Genomic DNA, 7,656 nt, shown 5'->3' on the forward strand with positions numbered 1-7,656 from the left:
TCAGAATAAGCAGAACAAGGGTGTAAATGTACAGGTGAGTATGGAAGATAAATGTATTAATACAGATGAAACTTGGATGAGTATGAATGATACTTATAGTGTGTGTGGTTTTTCGTTAGATGAGGCAAGAGAACGTATGACGAACACGAGAATGAAAGATCAGAGAATGATAAGCAGTATGAATGAATCTTTTGTTAAAGTAGAAAATGGTTTAGATGCAATGGATGAATTGTTGACAGAAATTAGTGGGATTTTCGGGCCAGATGAAACTGAGGTAGATGAAATAGTGAATGATATCTTAGACGAGCAGAACATAAACGGGAATCGTAATAGTACGTTGAATGAAAACGACATGGAAGAAGTGAATGAGAGTGTGCATGTATATGAAGGCCCAGTTACTCGAAGCCGAGGCCCTGTTCCTGATTGCGACTGGGTAATGAGAAAATAGGTAAGTGTTGTGTGAGGATTTGGCAAAGTAAGGGGGGAGGAATGTGGAGGATTAATTTTATTTTAATTTATTTTTTTTGTTTGCCAAATCAAGAGAGAGAGAGAGAGAGAGAGAGAGAGAGAGAGAGAGAGAGAGAGAGAGTGAGTGTGTTTATTTAAGTTTTGTCATGGAGAGAGAGTGTGAGTGTGTTTATTTAAGTTTTGTCAGAGAGAGAGAGAGAGAGAGAGAGAGAGAGAAAGTGTTTATTGGCTTTAGTTTTGTCACACAGAGAGAGAGAGAGAGTTGTTTTAGTATTGTTAAATCGAGACATTTTATTTGCTTTAGTTTTGTCAGAAAGAGAGAGAGAGAGAGAGAGAGAGAGAGAGAGAGAGAGAGAGAGAGAGAGAGAGAGAGAGAGAATTTAATTTGCTTTAGTTTTGTCAGAGAGAGAGAGAGAGAGAGAGAATTTAATTTGCTTTAGTTTTGCTAGATCGCGCGTGCGCGAGAGAGTATGTGTATGTGCGTTTGTGTGTGAGTGTTTTGTGTGTCCGCGGTGCGTGCCGAAGAACAAGGGTAGTTAGCGAATGATTGGTTGTTGTTGGAAAGACTGTCGGTATATTTGAGGTTGTTTGTTTACCTTTTTTTAGCTAGGATAGGGCGGTGATGAATGTCTTGGACGAAAGCATTGGATCTTTGACTGTAGAAGGAGTTGGTTGTGTTTTTTTTGTTCATTAGCAGCCGGCTTTAAAGTGATTTTCCTTGTATCGGAACCGTAATTCCTCCTTAGACTCTTTTAAACTCCTTGGAGTTTTTGTTTGTCTGTGGCCTGGTGGTTGCCTGCCGCACATTTGATAGATTGATGACGACCTGGACCGTATAATATGAACCTAGGAGTAGACAGCGGATATATATTTACATAGAATTTTGAGCGTTGACGACCCGGCTGGAAATAGATTTATTCCTTATGATGATGATGATGATGACATAATGATGATGAACACCGATAATGTGAATGGACAGTCGAATTGACTCTAGTTATTGTTTGCCTGGAAGTTGTGGCAATTGGCTACAAGGACTGTTGCCAGTGTGTGGAGTCTGTGGACGACGGTTACCACACAACATATATATTGCATATTTTAGCGTTTTTGCTTATGTTGGTGTTAATGTGATTTATTTCTGGGTTGTGGTATACGATTGGGTTTAGTATTAAGTGATTTATTTTAGTGTTTAAGTGTTTTTCGGTACTGTGTGTGGGTAAGTGTTTTTCGGTACTGTATGTGGACTGACGGTGTTGGGTTTATGTAAAGGATATATTTTTTTCGATTATTGGTGAGTTCTGTGTACCCACACACACAGCTATAATATATAAATATAAGTGTTATTTTTGTCTGTTTTAGTGTTAAGTTTGTTTAATGATGTGTGATTTTTGTTTCTGGTTGCGGTGAATATAGTTTTAAGGTTATGTTTTGTTTGTTTTTCCCTTCGTGCAATAGTCCAGTTTAAAGTAAAGTAAGGGGAAAGTTTGTGTTGTGGGGTATTTTGGAAGTTAGAGTGATCAAAGGTGTGGGGGTTTGTGTTTTGTTTACATCCCGCCACACTATGTCCGTCTTAGGAAGGAGCCAGCCTCAAAGGAGGAGACGGAGCCGAAGGAGGTCATAGTTTTTTACCATAGTAAAGCTCAGACGTTACTAGCGAGCTCGATGAAAGAGAGGGGCTTCACTAACTCAAAGGTGCCCGCCTTGAGTAAGAAGCTTCCCTCCTTTGTGGCCTCTCCTACCAGAGCCTTTCCCTTCCTGGAAAAGGGATATAAGGCAGCCTTAAAGGCGGTGGAGGCAGGGAAGCCATGCCCCTCCTTGGAGGAGTGCAAGCCGTTATCTCTGACCTTGCCCTCGGACCAAGAAGACTGGAAGGACGTACACCTTACCTTCTCAGGCGGGAAGCTGGAAGCTGATATTGCTGAAAGACTTGCGGCATCGATGTCGTTGCAAACGACACTAGAAACAATGGCAAGTGACCCCAAGAACCAGGACATGTTCATGGTTGTGGCCAAAACCCATCTGGCCACAGTTACAAAGGATTTCTATAGCTTTATTAAAGCTAGGAGAGCCTGTAGAGAGTTCGTGTTCGCCTCGGCTGCGGTGAGGCACGAACCGAGGAAACTGATCGCCTCTCGTATTTTGGGGTAAAGACCTCTTTCCCAATGAAGTGGTTAAAGAGGTAGTAGACAAGGCCGCCACAGAGAATAGGAACCTTCTCAAAAAGTGGGGCTTAGATCTTAAGAGAAAGTCTTCTCTGGATGAGGGTCCCCAACCCAAGAGGAAGACAAAAAGGCCTAGGCCATCCTCTCGGCTGGCTAAACCCTACCGACAGCAACATCAACAACAACTACCTGTGACTGCGGTGCCTCAGATAGTGGCACAACCTCCAACCATGTACCAGCTGGTACCTCAACAAGTGGGGACACAGTCGCCAGTTTTTAATCCAGACTTCGAAAGGCAGACTTCTTCCTTTCGTTCGAGAGCTAGAGGAACAGCCAGAGGTTCTTCTAGACGCCCTTCAAGAGGAAGGGGATACAGGGGAGGACGCGGTCAAGGAGGCAAGGACTCAGGTCCACAACAGCAGAAGTAAGATACTTCCAGTAGGAGGGAGACTACAGCTATTTAGGGATCGCTGGACCTTCGATCCCTGGGCCCACAGCCTAATTAAAAATGGACTAGGTTGGAGCTGGAGCAGTCCTCCACCTTAATTTCCTCAACTCTTTCAACACTCATCCCCCGTTCTGGAAGAATATGTCCGAGAACTCTTAGACAAAAGAGTAATCCGGAAAGTTAAGTCCATCAAATTCCAAGGAAGGCTGTTTTGTGTTCCAAAGAAGGACTCAGAAAAACTCAGAGTCATTCTAGACTTGTCGCCACTCAACAAGTTCATAGTGAACTACAAGTTCAGAAGGCTCACGATTCAGCATATAAGGACCGTACTGCCCAGAAGGGCATATGCTGTCTCTATAGATTTGTCTGACGCTTATTGGCACGTTCCAATTGATCGTCACCTCTCCTCCTACCTAGGCTTCAAGTTACATAGAAAACTTTACGCCTTCAGAGCCATGCCTTTCGGGCTAAAACATAGCCCCAAGGATTTTCACGAAGCTCGCGAACACAGCCGTCCATCAATTACGCCTGAAGGGGGTCCAAGTAGTAGCCTACTTGGTGTGGGCAGCATCCAGGACAGAATGAATGCAAGCTTCTAAGATAGTGATCCAGTTCCTGAAACATCTGGGATTCAAGATCAATATAAAAAAGTCTCGACTTTCTCCAGCTCAAAAATTTCAGTTGTTGGGAATCCACTGGAATTTGGAGTCATATCGACTTTCCATTCCTAGTAAGAAGAGGAAAGAAATAGCAGGATCTGTCAAGAGACTATTGAAATCCAAACGGATATCAAGACGTGAACAGGGGAGAGTGCTGGGCTCTCTACAGTTTGCTTCGATAACAGATCCGGTGCTAAGAGCACAGCTTAAGGATGCAACAGGACTCTAGAGAAAATACGCATCAAACGCGCGAAGAGATCTAATAAGACCACTACCGACTCGACTGCGAACGCTTCTCAAGCCGTGGTCCAATGCCAAGCAATTGAAGAAATCAATACTTCTTCAACCTTCCCCCCCCCCCAGTAACTTTCCACACAGACGCTTCAAAGGAAGGCTGGTGAGGTCACTCTCATCAGATGAGAGTCCAAGGAGCTTGGTCCAATCTTTTCAAGTCATTTCACATCAACTTTCTAGAAGCCATGGCAGTACTTCTGAAACTAAAGAAAGTTTCTCCTTTCCACTCGACCCACAAAAGACTGGTTCTAGACAGCGAGGTGGTAGTGAGATGCCTGAATCGACATGGGTCGAGGTCACCTCAAATCAACCAAGTGATGTTGGCCATATTGCGTTTGGCAGAAAGGAAGAATTGGCACCTGTCAGCAGTTCACATTCAAGGGTTCCGCAATGTGACAGCAGACGCTCTATCCAGGTTTACACCTATAGAGTCAGAATGGTCCCTTGACGCAGGATCGTTCTCCTTCATCTCGAGTCAAGTCCCAGAGCTGCAGATAGACCTCTTTGCGACGAAAGACAACAAGAAAATAGATCGTTACGTGTCTCTATACGAGGATCCGCTAGTGGAGGCAGTGGACTCTATGTCCCTGGACTGGAACAGATGGTCCAGTATTTATCTGTTCCCTCCGCACAACCTCCTTTTGAAGGTCCTCGATAAGCTGAGATCCTTCAAAGGGAAAGCAGCAATAGTGGCCCACACGGGGCCAAATAGCGTGTGGTTCCCTCTGGCATTGGAACTACGACTAAAATTCGTACCGCTACCGGATCCATCCCTGTCTCAGCAAGTACAGAAGTCGACTGTCTTCGCTTCATCTCAGAAAACACGGAACCTACATCTCATGATTTTCTCTCCTTAACGATGAGAAAAAGATTCGGTGTTAAAAGTCAGTTTAGACTTCTGGAGGAAACCAGAAGACATTATGAGGCTTCAGGGAAGAAACAGATATCCCTTGTCAAGATGAAGAAACCAAAAGAAATCTCGACAGATTCCTATTAATCATTCTTCATTCACCTTCATAGGCAAGGTTTAGCAGCCAACACATTTCTTTTGTTCAAGTCTGCCTTGACAAGACAGATACCATATGCCTTACAGGTCGACCTTTCTAACGACGTCCTTAATGAACTACAAAGGCCCATGCTAGGCTTAGCCCTTCAGCGCCTCCAGGACCCTTTGCATGGTCAGTAGATAAGATTCTTCATTGCGTAAAAATAATGAACAATGAGGGTTGCGCTTAGAGGGCCTTGAATTTTAAGTCATATTTCTGCTTGTACTAGCTTTTGGGGCCAGAGTTAGTGAAATAGTGGCTCTCTCAAGGGAGGAAGGCCACGTCCAGTTCTTGGAGGGAGAACTGAATCTATTTCCAGACCCAACGTTTCTTGCCAAGAACAAGCTACCCACCATCAGGTGGGGTCCCTAGAGAATCTGCCCTCTGAAGGAAGATGCATCTCTATCTCCAGTGGAGTGCCTAAGGTCTATCTTCATAGAACTTCAGAATTTATGGGAGGACAGCTGTTCAGAAGAGAAACCCTGGGTTCAAAGTTATCTATTACTAAGGGCGAAACTCACCCGTGTTATTCGCAGAATGGATCCAGACAGTACACCCGTTAGTCATGATCCGAGGAAAGTCGCCTCTTCCATAAAATTTCTTTAATTATATGGACTTTGAACATCCTTGTTTGTACACCGGCTGGTAGTCACCCAAGGTGTTCTTTACGCACTATGCGAAGCTAGTGGAGCAACTTAAGAATTCTGTGGTAGCAGCAAGTAGAATTCTTTAACCTTCTATTTTAAATCTGCGAGGAAAAGTGTAATTAATTTGGGACGATTAATTAAGAGAGTGCGTGTGCAGTCACTGTATGTTACTACACACTGAGCGATAGGCCACGAAAGTGTCCTTACGAACTGTTCCATTGTTGTCGGTGAACTATAGCATAATGCGGACACTTGTGCCAAGCGTTTTTTACGCTAGTGTAAATCAACAGTATACAGACTATATCATTATTATTAATAATTCAATTGAAGTGGCAAATCTGTTTCCTAGTAGACGAAACAATATTTTCTGTTGGCTGTTTTTCTTTATGCTTTGATGCATATCATCCACGTTTTATAAATTTTATAAATGTTGATCTGATATATACGTTTATTAAATTTCAATAAACTAGTTCATAGTGAACCCTGCGTCTTATTCGCCCACACTCATTTTATTAGAAATGTACTGAGAATTAAGATTAAAATATGGATATTTTCATCACGGTATGTCTTTTAAGACTGTTCCCTGATTCAAGTAAAAGTCCAATCACTCTAACCCTTCCTTGGAAGGGTTGACGTGGTACCCTAACGGGATAGTGGTAAAGAGGCAAAATTTATTCCTATGCGGATACAACCATTATCCAATAGTTTATACGAGTAGTCACATTGGGGAAGGTGTCACAAATTCATACTGACATTGGTGACTCTTATACAAACTTAGCTTTATATTGTATAGGGCGAGACCACTATACAAGCTTGTCATTTTGTCATCCATAATTATTATGTACTCCTCGAGACTTTTTGCAGAGTCTAGTACGACTCTTCCCTGTAGGGGGCAGGAAGTACTAACATAGTTCATGCTTAGATGAAATGATGTATGACGTTAACATCATAGGTGTTTAGGTCTAGACGGACCAGGAAAATACTTTCTTGAGAGTACGGCACTGATTGAGAATCCACACATACAGTAATGCTCTGGTAAACTTCCATCAGGACGACATGGCCTGAGCCCAAAAAACGGATTTTGAGCGAAGCGAAAAATCTATTTTTGGGTAAGGTAGCCATGTCGTCCTGAGGGAACCGCCCTTCCTTTTATTGTAAAAGGACTTATTGACCCCTCCCTATAATACAGTATCTGTAACACCTTGTATATCGCTACAAGGAATAAAGAGGGCGCTACCGCCTTCATCAGATACACACTAGAAACGGAATAGGAGAGAGGCCTTATGAGCGGCTCTCTTTTCATTCTCGTTTCAGATTCTTGTCACTATAACCCCTCGAAGCGTTATTACTGTTCGGGGTGAAGATAGCTTTGTGACGTGTCAAGAATATGTCCTCTGATATTATGCGATATCCCTGTGAGATTATTTAGAGATATTCGCTCCAGGAGTTGGAATTCTGGATACCTTAAGGTAAAATTCTCTGGGAATATCACTGTAGTCAAATATACCCTAGAAAGCTACCTATTAGTAACTTCCATCAGGACGACATGGCTACCTCACCCAAAAATAGATTTTTCGCTTCGGTGAAAATCTGTTATATATATATATATATATATATATATATATATATATATATATATATATATATATATATGTATATATATATATATATATATATATATATATATATATACTGCATTCATATTGAATATTTACATACAGATATGTATGTATATATATATATATATATATATATATATATATATATATATATATATATATATATATATATATATATATATATATATATACATTTATATATATATATATATATATATATATATATATATATATATATAACATATATTGTACATCTATATATGCATATATATATATATATATATATATATATATATATATATATACATATATATAT

The sequence above is a fragment of the Palaemon carinicauda genome, chromosome 3, assembly GCF_036898095.1.
Source record: "Palaemon carinicauda isolate YSFRI2023 chromosome 3, ASM3689809v2, whole genome shotgun sequence".
Classification (NCBI taxonomy): Eukaryota; Metazoa; Arthropoda; class Malacostraca; order Decapoda; family Palaemonidae; genus Palaemon; species Palaemon carinicauda.